Below are 11,271 nucleotides of genomic sequence, written 5' to 3'. Positions count from 1 at the left end.
TGTTTGCCCGGAAACCGGGAAAGGGAATAACACTTGAAATGTATATAAGAAATACTCAAGTTAATAATAAAAAAAAAAAAAGAATCGACAAATGGGATCTCATAAAACTGCAAAGCTTCTGTAAGGCAAAGGACACTGTGCTTAGGACAAAACGGCAACCAACAGACTGGGAAAAGATCTTTACCAATCCTACAACAGATAGAGGCCTTATATCCAAAATATACAAAGAACTCAAGAAGTTAGACTGCAGGGAAACAAATAACCCTATTAAAAAATGGGGCTCAGAGCTAAACAAAGAATTCACAGCTGAGGAATGCCGAATGGCTGAGAAACACCTAAAGAAATGTTCAACATCTTTAGTCATAAGGGAAATGCAAATCAAAACAACCCTGAGATTTTACCTCACACCAGTGAGAATGGCTAAGATCAAAAACTCAGGTGACAGCAGATGCTGGCGAGGATGTGGAGAAAGAGGAACACTCCTCCATTGTTGGTGGGATGGCAGACTGGTACAACCATTCTGGAAATCAGTCTGGAGGATCCTCAGAAAATTGGACATTGAACTGCCTGAGGATCCGGCTATACCTCTCTTGGGTATATACCCAAAAGATGCCCCAACATATAAAAAAGACACGTGCTCCACTATGTTCATTGCAGCCTTATTTATAATAGCCAGAAGCTGGAAAGAACCCAGATGCCCTTCAACAGAGGAATGGATACAGAAAATGTGGTACATCTACACAATGGAATATTACTCAGCTATCAAAAACAACGAGTTTATGAAATTCGTAGGCAAATGGTTGGAACTGGAAAATATCATCCTGAGTGAGCTAACCCAAACACAGAAAGACATACATGGTATGCACTCACTGATAAGTGGCTATTAGCCCAAATGCTTGAATTACCGTAGATGCCTAGAACAAACGAAACTCAAGACAGATGATCAAAATGTGAATGCTTCACTCCGTCTTTAAAAGGGGAACAAGAATACCCTTGGCAGGGAAGAGAGAGGCAAAGATTAAAACAGACACAGAAGGAACACCATTCAGAGCCTGCCCCACATGTGGCCCATGCATATACAGCCATCCAATTAGACAAGATGAATGCAGCAAAGAAGTGCAGGCCGACAGGAGCCGGATGTATATCGCTCCTGAGAGACACAGCCAGAATACAGCAAATACAGAGGCAAATGCCAGCAGCAAACCACTGAACTGAGAATGGGACCCCTGTTGAAGGAATCAGAGAAAGAACTGGAAGAGTTTGAAGGAGCTCGATACCCCTTATGAACAACAATGCCAATCAACCAGAGCTTCCAGGGACTAAGCCACTACCTAAAGACTATACATGGACTGACCCTGGACTCTGACCTCATAGGTAGCAATGAATATTCTAGTAAGATCACCAGTGGAAGGGGAAGCCCTTGGTCCTGCTAAGACTGAACCCCCAGTGAACGTGATTGTTGGGGGGAGGGCAGTAATGGGGGGAGGGTGGGGAGAGGAACACCCATAAAGAAGGGGAGGGGGAGGGATTAGGGGGATGTTTGCCTGGAAACCGGGAAAGGGAATAACACTCGAAATGTAAATAAGAAACACTCAAGTTAATAAAAAAAAAAAAAAAAGAATGTTAAAAAAAAAAAAAAAAGACTGTGACAATGCCATTAGATGATGCTGTATTGAGAAGTACTAACTCATGTTCTCTACCAGAGTCTCTCAAACCATTTCCGTTTAGGATCCCTTTATGTGTGAGAAATTTTTATGTGACTGTAGGTATATAGTCACATAAATAGGTATATAGATATATAAATAGAGAGAGAGATACAAATAGATATATAAAACAGGCAAACAAGTCAAACACTTATACTCATAAATAAATTTATTTCAAAACAAGTATTTAATGTTGTATTTTGAGATGATTTCACTGTAGCACAATCTGGCCTTGAATTCACTATGTGACTGAGGATGACCTGATCCTCTTGCCTCCACTTCCATAATGCTTGAATTATAGACATAGCCATCATACCCTGCGATTTAAACAATTCTTTGGTATACATATAATTTTACCACTCATTAGACAAAAGCAAATTGGCATCTTCATCAGATGGATACACATCTTTTTACATAAAGAAGTAAGTCTTTGCTAAATACTGGATACTGTAGAACAGAGAATCTTCACATTTTCCATATGTATTTGTTTGGGAGGGGGAAGTATAAGGGCTCAACCATGAGGTCAGAGGAAACTTATACTTCTCCCTTGTGAGTCCTGGGGTCACATGGCTGTCAGGCTTAACAGCAAACAGCTGCTGAGTCATCCCACAGGCTCTTACAGCACTTTTTTTTTTTTTTGGTTCTTTTTTTTTTTTCAGAGCTGGGGACCGAACCCAGGGCCTTGCGCTTCCTAGGCAAGTGCTCTACCACTGAGCTAAATCCCCAACCCCTCTTACAGCACTTTTAAAAATTAAGCAATCAAGTCAGGCCGCACAAACCTTTTATCAGAAGCAGAGACAAGCAAAGATCCAGGAAAGCTAAAGGAGACATAGTGAGTCCCTGTGTAATTAAAAAAAAATTGGACATTGTAACAACAACTTAGTGATTTGGTACTTTCATGCTGAGGAATGACAGTAGGAAAATGTGAAAGTCTTTGTAAGGAAACTATTAAGTTTCTGTAAGAGCAGTAAACTGTGCATACAATAGAGACACTACACTTCTTAACATACAGTGATGAGCTTCTGGCCCTGAGAGACCATCTCAAAAAACAGAACAAATCATCCTCTGGCCTTTAAACACACACACACACACACGCGCACACACACACACACACACACACACACACGAAGTGGACACTGAAGTGGACACACATAAATAGACACAAACAAGGGGGAACTGCCATGTCTCTTTCTATTCTGTCTACAAGCAACCTGCCTTCTGACTCCAACTGGACTCTAATTGTTCCTGTACCACCACCACTGGATCCCGCCCCCGCAAGTACAAGTGTAGAACACTTCCTGCAAGAATTGCTATTACTTCTGCTATTGCATAGGCTATAGGACCTCACAGGGCTGCATCTGAAAAGAGCTTTCAACAGGTGCAGCTGCTGGACCTGGGCATCCCTGTAACCAGGTGTAGTGTTGTGTGAAAACCTGGATTAAAAAAACAAAGGCTCTCACCAGGCATCCTCGTTAGAATGACATTTTCTTTAAATCTTGCTTGGCAATCCCTGATCACTGCTGTGATGCCCAGGAAGGACAGAGCAACCTGGAACTTCAACTTCTTCCTTAAGATCATCCAACTTTTGGATGGTTAACCCAAAACGCTTCATTGTGGGAATGGACTATGTAGACTCCAAGCAGATGCAGCAGATCTGCATGTCCCTTGGAGGGAATGCTGTGGTGTTGATGGGTAAGAGCACCACAATTCTCAAAGTCATCAGGGGCATCTGGAAAACAACCCAGTTCTAGAGGAGATCACATGCAGGTGACTTCGTGTTCACAAGGGTTAAAGGACCTCACTGAGATTAGGGCCATGCTGCTGGCCAATAAGGTACCAGTTGCTACTTGAGCTGGTGCTGTCGCCCCATGTGAGACCACTGTGCCTGCTCAGAACACTGGTCTGGGACCTGAGAAGACCTCTTTCTTCCTAGCTTCAGGCATTACCACTAAAATCTCCAGAGGTACAATTGAAATTCAGAGTGATGTGCAGCTGATAAAAACTAGAGACAAGGTAGGAGCCGGAGAAGCCACACTGCTGAACATCTCCCCCTTCCCCTTTGGCTGATCATCCAGCAGGTGTTGGAACAGGATAGAACCAGTCAGTGGTAGGGGTGACTTTTTCCTAGGTATAGTTGACCCAGCCCTTTGTCCTGATCCTCTCTGGCCTGGAAAGCCCTGCTCTGAAAACAATCAAAGGTTTGGGCTTTGGCTCAGCTGAATGGGGGGAAGGGTACCAGGCTGAGGGTATAGAACTTAAAATGAGTGTCTCACCTTTTGAAGGCAGAAGGGGATCCTGGGAAAATCTCTCCTTTCTGACTGGACCACTCTTTTCCACTGTATCTTTATCTCTAAAACCAAGAATGATGATGGCTTCTTGTGAATTTTCACTGTCTCAAAGTGCAATATAATAATGTTTTTCGTCTCACTCTTCTTCCTCACCTCTCACTCTTCCTTCCGCTCTTCCTTCCCCCCCCCCTCTCTCTCTTTTCCTCTCTTCCTCTCCTGGCTTGACATGATAACCTGTGTGTGTGTGTGTGTGTGTGTGTGTGTGTGTGTGTGTTTCTTTCATCCTGTAGGCTTTCGCCCGATTCTCGGTACTGTGTTGGTGCTGGCGCCGACAAATGGAGGTCCCACCGAGATCAGAGAAGAAAGGGGGTACCACCTACGGGACGTCCCTGGAGCCCAGCCGGCATAGGAGAAGGGACAGATTGGAGGATGCTACAGGAGTGTGCCAGCTGCCTGAGTGTCTGGTGAGACATGCTGATCCTGGGAGCATGAAGATTCAGCTCTCGTGGTTCGGGTCCCTGGAGTCATTCCTCTGCCCTGAGAGGAAGACGGAGGATTCCCCCTCATCTTTTGTCATCACAGAAATTCTGGCGTTGCTGCAGTCATTGTGTCCTGTCCCATCGAGGCCTGCGCTCCGACCCTCTGTGCACTGCTGCTTGCTGGAACCTGCTGTGGACTGGGGAACTCTGCCCTGGTTCTGCAGATCTCAGACGTGGTTCCATTGCCTGCTGGTTGTTCCAGAGAAGAATGACTGATCCTGAACTGTCTTGGGAAAGACCTTGGCATTTTCACTGCTATTGTGGCAGCCATTACTGCTGCAGCCATTGTGTCTGCAGTGTCTAGAGTTACCCTCCCCCAATCTATTGTTAGGCAAGCACAGTGGGTGAACTTTCTGGAGTAGTTGCTAACAATTGGGAATACTAAATTTTATTATAGGAGCGGCTTGACTACGGCCCTTGGTGGTAGCAGCTGAGGAGAACCAGATGAGGTGCCCACTACTTATCGGGAGAGGCTCAACTTCCACAATCTCTTAAATTAATGCCTTCTGGCCCCTGCTCCTTCGCCCCTGGGCTCAAGTAAGAGGAATGAGAAGATGACCTGATGTAGCTATTCTCATCGACGGGCAACTTCCTCTGACCCTTGACCAATCTACACATGGAACCTTGAGGGCGACAAGGAAGCATGGCGGCACACTGGCAGACACCGTGGTGGAGAAGAGCCTGAGAGTTCTACGTCTGGATCCACAGGCAAAGGGAAGAGATTGCCACACTGGGCATAGCATGAGCATCTAAGACCTCAAGGTCGGCCCCCAGTGACCACTTCCTCCAACAAGACCCCACCTATTCCAGCAAGGCCACACCTCCTAGTAGTGCCACTCCCGATGGGCCAACGGGACAGGTTTCATTAAAACCACCACGATAAATCAGCAAACTTCTTGAAAGGGAAGAAATCGCAGCTGCCTTACCCACTGTTTCTTAAAACCCTTTCAAACAAGGATGAGTTGAAGGTGCTCTTAGAAGGGCTGGAGAGACGGCTCAGCAGTAAGAGCACTGACTGCTTTTCCAGAGGTCCTGAGTTCAATTCCCAGCAACCACGTGGTAGCTCACAACCATCTGTAATGAGATCTGATGCCCTCTTCTGATGTGTCTGAAGACAGCTACAGTGTACTCATATAGATTAAATAAATAATATAAACCAAAAAAAATAATGTTTTTCTGAAATCTAAAAAACTTCATCCTTGCATTCAATGTAATTATGCTTGTAATCACTTGAGGAGAAACAATCATCTTCACGTAGTGGTGCATGCCACTTGAAGGCAGAGGCAAGCAGACATCTGAATTCTTTGAGGCCAGTCTGGTCTACATAGAGTGAGTACCAGGACAGCTACACAGAGAAACAGTCTCAAGAAGCCAAAAACCAAACCAGGCTGGGCAGATGGATCATTATTCTTGCATAGGATGGGAGTTCCATTCTGAGTACCTACATCAGTCAGCTCACAACTGCCTGTAACTCCAGTTCCAGGGGATCTGTGTCTCCTCTGACCTCCTGATTTCCTCATATATAGATGTGTGTATGTACACATAATAAATAATAATTTATGAAAAGTATAAAAAGAAGATATATTTAAACAATTGATACTGTTTAATGAGAAAGTACTATTTAATTTTTTACTAGTATTTCATGTGTTTTGTTTATATATATGTGTGTGTGTGTGTGTGTGTGTGTGTGTGTGTGTGTGTTTGTGTGTGTGTGTGTGTACCTGGTGCCCTCAGAGACCAGAAGAAGGTGTCAGATTCCCAAGAACTGCAGTTACCGATATCTGTAAGCTACCAAGTGGATATTGGGAGTTGAACCAGAGTCTTCTGAAAGAGCAACTAGTGCTCTTGGCCTTTGAACCATCATCTCTCTAGCTCTAAAAGTACTATTTCTTAAATATATATTATTTGAAGGTGCATTCATGTGAGCATATATGTGTGCATGTGTGCATATATGTGTGCATGTGGGCATATATATGTGAATGTGTACCTGGAGGCCAGAGGTTGATGTCCTGTGACTTTCTCAATCATTCTCCACCTCAATTTTAATTTTGAAAAGACATTAAAAAAATAAACTAAATTAAATAAATAAACTAAAAAAGTTTATGTGTCTGAATGTTTACTTGCATGTACATCTGTACAACAGATGCATGTCTGGTGCCCACACAAACCAGAAGAAGGTGTCACGTCCCCTGATGCAGAGATGCAGATAGTTGCAAGCCACCATGTAGGTGTTGGGATTTGAACCTAGGACTTCTGGAAAAGCAGGCAATACTCAATCTCTGAGTCATCTCTCCAATCCCATTTTGAATTTTTTAAACAATTATGTGTGTATTTTATATGGTATGTGTGTGTGCCAGAGTGCATTTGTATGGTCAGAAGACAAGCTTGGGTGCCTGTCTTCTATCTGTTTGAAAAAGAGTCTCTTCTTGTTCTCTGTACTTACACCAGGCTAGTTGGCTCTCAAGTGTTTAAGGATTCCCACCTTGCTCTAAGGGCTCTAGAACTGTAGACTTGCATTGCTGTTCCTATCTTATACATATGTTCAGGAATCCAATGCAGATGCTCACGCTTGCCTTAGAACTTTCTTCCTTGGCTCATTTTTTTCCTTGTTTACTTATTTGTTTTTATTTTGTTACAGGTTTGTTTACATAGTCCAGGATGGCCTCACACTCTTTATCCTCCTGTCTCAGTGTCCAGTGCTGAGACTGTATTTGTGCATGTCTTAGCTAAGCTTATTTAGTCCTCTTTTGTTTTCTACTTCCTTCCTTTTCTTCCTTTCCTTTTTACTTTTCTTTTTTCTTTTTGACAGGGTCTTATTATGTTGTCCTGATGACTCTGGGACATGCTGGCCTCAAACTCACAGAGATACATTCCTGCCTCTGCCTCTCAAGTACTAGAGTTAAAGATGTATGTGTCCATGCACAACTCAATCATTTTTGTGTTTATTTTTTGCTTGCTTGCTTATGACAGGGTCTCACAACTTAGCTCAGACTACCCTCGAACTTTCCATTAGTCCTGATAGGCCTTGAACTTCTTGGGCTGTAAAAAATAGGGGTCTGACTGTACACTCCAAAAAGATGTACCCAACAATCACAGTGATGTTAAGTCACACACAGAGGGAGGAATAAATGGACATTTGGGGACTAAGATAGCCTAAGATACCTTGGGTTTCAGTCTGTAACATTTCAGCACCCCACAGTCTGAAGTTTTTATCAGTCACTTAGACTTTCAGAGTGTGTAATGTAATAGGGAGGAGATCCTTAGTTCACCGCCCCCCAAAAGGTCACCTGATGATGTTACAGTATTCACAACATAAGGAAAAGCTGAATGGGTTGAACATTGACATTTTTTTCAGGTATCTGAGTCAACAGAGTAGCTTCTCCCTGAAGGGTACACTGCAGAGCCGGGCAAGGCACCACATCCTATTCTCCTCTATGTTCCTCCATGATCTCTCTTGAAGATAAGGTGGGAGATATTAATAGAAGTTATTTCTATAACATCAGACATGCATGGAACATTAGCCACATTTCCTACCAAATATGGTGAAGAAATCAGTCACATTCTGACTTCTTTGGGTTTCAGATGTTTGTTTGTTTTAAAGATACTTTTATCTTATACATATAAAATTTTGCCTACATGTATGTCTACTATGTGCGTGTCTGGTTTTCAAGGAGGCCCAGAAAAGCAAGCCAGATCCTCTACAACTGGAGTTTTATAGGTGGCTGTAAGTCACAATATGGGTGCTGGGTTCTCTTCAAGAGCAGAGTTCTCTAGACTGCTAGGCCACCCCATAGCGCCACTCATTGCCTTTTCTTTGCTGAGAATTACACCTGGGGCTTCAGATGCCAGGCAAATGCTGTACCACTGAGCTACATTTCCAGATCTGGGCTTTAGATGTTTTAGATGCTTTGAAACAAACACACCAGATAGCACCGAGCTGTGATGTGTCATGGGAAAAAGTAAAGAGAGGTGCCCAGCCCAGGAAAGGACTCTGGGGGAGGAGGGAGTCAGAGCTTTGGAGAGAGTACTTTCTGAGGATCTGACTTGGGTGAGGTTTACAGCGGTGCTTACATAAATGAGCTACCCTGAAGGGTAGTCTGCAGGAGCAAGGCACTATGGCTCCCATGGAGTTGCATGAGGGCTCAGCAGCCTTGTGTGGAAGAGGGCCCTGCTCTCCTCAGAGCTTCATAGCTGCCCTAGAGCTCTTAGTTCACAGTGTGAGGTAGAACTGACTGATTCCCCCAAACGAGAGAAGATTCTATGTGAAGAAACTCTCACATAGTTCTCTCCAGATACTGCACGGAGCCATATTGGATTTGGGCCTAGCCGCTTTTTGACTTCATGGCTCAAAGTGACTAGGTGACTCTGGGCTGTTTGGCCACAGAGACTCACCCCTAAGATGACTGCCATAAGCCTTAAGATTGTTGAATGAAAGCCTCTCCCATGAATTTACGGCACAGGAAGATAACATTCAAGGGATGCCTCAGCTCGAGCAGATACCAGTTATCTCCTCAGTCTACACCCAGTGTCTCCACCACCTGACCTCATCACCTGACCTCTTTGCCTCCAGCTATCACTGCCTATACCCTCATCTCCCCCTCCTTCATGTTTCACAAAGGACACTCCCCCTACCTGAAAGCCTTAAAAGCTGTAACATTCATCCCAATAAATGAGACCTTGACAACAGAACTTTTGCTTGGTCTCCTTCTTCTCTCGCCCCCAATTTAGGCCCAAGGGTAGCGCCCCTTTGGGACCCTGAATAACTGGGTCCCCGCTGGCGGGGACAAGTGGCGCTCGAACAGGGACCCCGAAGTATGGCCAACTACCGGACGACGGAGACAGGAGATCCGCGGAGAGATTGAGTACTCTTCAGGCTGCATCGCCCGTGCATCGCTGGAGAGGGAGGTAAGACAGGTTGAATAAGTGTCGTCCCATTGCCCTGGGGAAGGTATTGTCTAAGGAGGCTTGATTCATAGGAGAGATCAAGCGCTCATTCAGGGAGAGAGGAAAGAGTTAAGAAAAAGGATTTAATCAATTTTTTTTTGTTTTGTTGATGAAAAGTGTCCTTGGGGTAAGATGGGCTAGAAAAGGCCTTGATGATTTGGGCTAGCGTAAGTAAAAATTGTAATAAAAAAGGGACAAGGTAATGGTAAAGTGTTTTTGTGTATGCGTTCTTTTAGAGTTATATTTTAGTCTTTGGACCCTGATTAGAGATAGTTTACACCCTAGACATGAGAGAGAATGGGTTTGGGAAAAACAATCCTCCCGGACTCTCCGCAGATGCTTTGGAGAAAGAGAAAAACCCTTTTCAGAGCTCTCTTAGGAACAGAGGGAAAGCAGGAGATGTCCTGCCTCTCTGCTGGCTCCTATTGGAGAAATGCTTATTTCTGGTTCTGGGTTCCATAGGTAGGATATGTAGGTCCCTTCGGTGGGACACCATCTACTTTTTTCCCTCTTTGTCTATTGTCTGTCCTTGGTGCACCAAGCTGTCCATGTCTGTCAGTTTATGTCTGTGGTTTTTGTTTCTTGTTGCTTAAATGTTTTATGTTTCATGTTCAAAAGAAAAAATGGTAAAAAAAAAAAAAAAAAAAAAAAAAAACTTTATCTGCCGGTCGTTCACACCTTGACTTGGTTTTAACTCGTTTCAAGAAGGGAACAACGAATAAAAAGCACTTTCAATTGGCTTTTAGAGCCTACATCTGTAGCTAGAAGCCTAAGTCCGTTGGGCAAGCTCCACAGGGGGTGGCTAAATGTTTATACTAGCTGATCCTAAAGACACCAGGAGCTTCACAGCTTCTATGGTAATGAAACTGATGGCTGTTTCTCTTAGAAAAATCTTTGACTGTGATTATTAGACTCAACAGGTGACAAGGTGCTTCTCTTAAAATCACAGCTAGAAAAGTAAAAAATGGTGCTTGGTCTAAATATTAAAGACATGTGTAGCCACTTCAATTTTGTTTCTGGTTGGTTTTAAATGTATAAATATGCTCTACATGCCTTGGTCATGGATTATTGGCTTTTAAGTTATTGGATATGGTTAAAAAGGTATAATATTGGTAACAGAAAGTTGATATAAAGCTGGTAATTTGGATGAAGTCATTCTAGACAACATGTGGCATGAGCCAACCTAGGGAAATAGGTCTAAATTGAGTATATTTTTATGGAATTCTTATTCTAGAAACCAGGCTTCTAAAAGAATTTAGGGCAATGTCTCTTTGTTGAGGTATCGGAGACCGCACCATCATGTGTTCATATGTAGGAATTGGCAGTCAAACTTTGTAGCATGAAGGATAGACTGGAGACTGGATTTTGGAGACTAGATCATTTGTTGGAGGTTGAGTTTTGCTTTCCAAAGTTGTGGTTTGCCCTAAAGTAACCTGTATTTTGATGCTAATTCCACTGCCCCAAGGACAGCTGCCTAGTCAAGTACTCAGAACTCAGGTGACTTCCCAAAGTTGTGGCTGTGCTCTGGTGTTACAAGGAGAACTTAAGGATTGTGATTAAGGATTGCCAGTGTTAAATTGACTAACTCAAATTTATTTATAATTGAGAAAAAAATCAAACAGGTAGAGATTGTTACAGGATTTACGAAGGATTAATGCAGTTTGTTTATATGGAAATTTTTACTACAAACCTTTGCTCTCAAAATGAGCTTTAATATTTGGGGAGTAGCTATTGCTTCAGAAAAGATTCAATATTCACTTTTACCATTTAAAACTAATTTTAAGCTTCTAAGGATAT

The 11,271-nt window shown here is 43.2% G+C and overlaps 1 pseudogene; it reads left to right on the top strand.

Moving 5' to 3' along the window:
- Positions 1 to 2,371: 2,371 nt before the first annotated feature.
- On the top strand, positions 2,372 to 5,912 carry LOC134480739 (large ribosomal subunit protein uL10-like; annotated as a pseudogene).
- The last annotated feature ends 5,359 nt before the right edge of the window (positions 5,913 to 11,271 follow it).

The sequence above is a fragment of the Rattus norvegicus genome, chromosome 10 (genome assembly GCF_036323735.1).
Source record: "Rattus norvegicus strain BN/NHsdMcwi chromosome 10, GRCr8, whole genome shotgun sequence".
Classification (NCBI taxonomy): domain Eukaryota; kingdom Metazoa; phylum Chordata; class Mammalia; order Rodentia; family Muridae; genus Rattus; species Rattus norvegicus.
Note: the sequence above shows the minus strand (reverse complement) of the source record. Positions and strands in the feature narration are given on the sequence as shown.